The following is a 2,746-nucleotide window of genomic DNA, read 5'->3' as shown; positions in this document are numbered from 1 at the left end:
ATGTTGAGAAGGCATTCCTGCAGCCCCCAGGATGGAGGCTTAAGTTGGTTTTGTCAACCTAAGTAACAATCAGAGACTCTCCAGAGAGAAGCTTATTTGGGAAAAGCAGGGCATTGTATCAGGAACACGGCCACCAGAGTAAACTATATGAGTGTATCCAAGGAGGTCAAGGCAAGGGAAGCTTTTAAAAGGCAAAAATGAGGATGACTATTTGACAATAATTCTTGCTCACAAAGATTAATAACAATATCTATTATTTTATATATTGATTAATCTAATTAATATGAATGAATATATTGTGGAATGGTAACCCTTAGGGCTGATTAACAAATACATGTATTATATATAATTATATATATAATATATACATTATATATAATTTTTATCTTTACAATTTTATTTTTGTATATACATTTGCTCAAAATTAGTGAATTTCTAGGCCAGGTTCATGTAACTGAAGGGCCTTTATAAATACTTCATATTGTCTAGATCTAAGGTATGCTGCAAACATAGTCTGAAGTAAAATGGGAAATAACATCTTTCTGAAGATAGGCTTAGAAATTTTAATCCAGTAAGTTAAGATATTTCCTTTCTCTGGTAGCAGGGCTGATTCACACCTGGCTGCTAGGTCAACATTTACAAGTATAGAGAAGAAAATAGGGACAGACCTCCTAAAACAAAACCAACAAGTCCACCCCATGTCACGGTACAAGTTTTACAATTCAAACCATAAAACATTTGAAAATTGGGAGCACTGCCATTGGTAGGCCAGCAGCCATGCGGGCCTGTGTTACATGCAAGACGCTCGGAGACTGTTTGCTATTAGGTCACAGAGAGCAGCATTAAGTCCAATATACGTGGATTCATGTTCAAGTAGATTCCTTTCTGCTTCGTATAGTTGTTCAGTTTTTCTGGTTATAATATCAAAAATTGGGTTTTCCTTGATAGTGTCACGTGGTTTATGGTTTTCCATCTTGGCCGTATTGCTCTCCTCCCAACAGCTGGTGCCTCTCCAGTTCTTTCTCTAATACACTGGGGCTTAGGATACAAACTTGACTCCATTCCTCCTGGCGCAGACATCTTCAGCTGACACAACAAATTAATATAGTAAGGGTGGTTACCAGTGTGAGGTTGAACAGTTGATGCACAGAGGTCCTCACAGAAGTATTTTCTGTGCAAGGTTGTGGTTCCGGCAGTCTTGTGATCTATCAGGCAATGGTGTGTGAGAACCCTTCCTTCATAACCTCCTGGCTTTATTTATTTTCTTCTCATAGTTGACACAGATGACTCCATTTTGATTCTAGCAACTTTCACAGTTCATATGAATATTGCAAGTTATTGACCCTAGGGAGCACTCAAGTCACCTCTTCGACATCTCATTTAATTGTCCCTAAAACCCCATAATGTAGCTGTTAATATCCCCAATTTTATAGGTGGGTAAACAGGCTCAGGAGAAAAAGTCACTTGCCAAGGTGTTATGGTTTGGAGATGAGGTGTCCCCCAAAATCTTCTATGTTAATGCAGGAAAGTTTAGAGGTGAAAGGATTGAATTGTGAGAGCTGTAAACTAATTAGTTCATCCCAGTTTGAATGGACTGGCTGGGTGGTAACTGTAGGCAGGTGGGACATGGCTGGATGAGGTGGGTCACTGGGCACATGCCCTAGAAGGGCGCATCTGTCCTGCAGCCCCTTCCCCTTCCTCTCTTTCTCTCACTCTGTCTGCTTCCTGGCTCCACAAATAGAGCAGAGCTCCTCCACCATGCCCTTCCACCATGATGTTCTGCCTCTCCTTGAGGCCAAAGCAATGGCGTCAGCCCACCATGAACTAAATCTCTGAAACTATGGGCTTAAAATAAACTTTTCCTCCTCTAAGTTGTTCTTGTCAGATATTTTGGTCACAGTGCCAAGAAGCAGACTAACACACAGTCAGAGGACTAGTAAGTGCTGAAGCCACCAAGTCTAGGGGTTCCCCTGCACTGCCTTCCAAGGAGAGAAGGCACACTATGTCTGGGGCAGGTGCAAAGAGAAGCCCTGAGAGATGGGCAGATGGAGCTTTGGCTCATCTGTGGGTCAGTGGTGGCCCTCATCCAGAGTCTCTGGGAGCTCTGTCCCCGTGGGCAGGATGGAGGACGGCTGCTGTGCCCTCCAATCCTTGGATTCCATGGTTGCCATGGGTGACACAGTCATTAGGAGATATCCCTTGTACTTCCTGCTGGAGGGGCCCCTGGAGGGAGGCAGAGAAGCTAGGAGTGGATAAGACGCAGTCCTTGCCAGGGTGGAGGGAACTTGGTGGAGGAGGCAGAGGACTGAGGGTGGTTGGCTGTGTGACGAATGAGGGAATGGAGGCTCATGAAGCTCTGAGAACCCACAGAGGCCATGATTAGCCTTCTCTGTGGGAGGCCCAGGTCCTCCCAGACTCTCAAGAAAGCCTCTGAGGTGCACCTTGAAGGATGCTCTTGCTCTCTGAGTCTGCTGTAACAAAGTGCCACAAATTGGTGGCTTAAAACAACAGACACTTTTGGTCTCCCAGTCCTGGAGACCAGAAGCTGGAAATCAAGGTGTCTTTCTGGAGGTGCTCAGGAAGGATGCGCTCCTCCTCTCTACCCTAGCTTCTGTTAGCCTCAGGTGGCCTGTGGCTTATAGGTGGCATCCCCCCAACTTTCAGGTGGTCTCTGTCTTCACATCATCCTCCCTCTGTGTGCGCCTGGAGCTGTCTCCAAATTTCCCTTTTATGCAATATGGCACCA

At 44.9% G+C, this 2,746-nt stretch overlaps 1 pseudogene across 1 annotated transcript; it reads right to left on the bottom strand.

Annotated features, from left to right (window-relative positions):
* Nucleotides 1-424: 424 nt before the first annotated feature.
* LOC308658781 (transmembrane protein 126A-like) lies at nucleotides 425-973 on the bottom strand (annotated as a pseudogene). The gene has a single exon. The product of its transcript is annotated as a transmembrane protein 126A-like (transcript).
* Between the last annotated feature and the right edge of the window lie 1,773 nt (nucleotides 974-2,746).

Source organism: Spermophilus citellus (assembly GCF_964194105.1).
Source record: "Spermophilus citellus genome assembly, chromosome: 10".
In the NCBI taxonomy this organism is placed as follows: Eukaryota; Metazoa; Chordata; class Mammalia; order Rodentia; family Sciuridae; genus Spermophilus; species Spermophilus citellus.
This window is presented reverse-complemented; position numbering and strand designations above follow the sequence as displayed.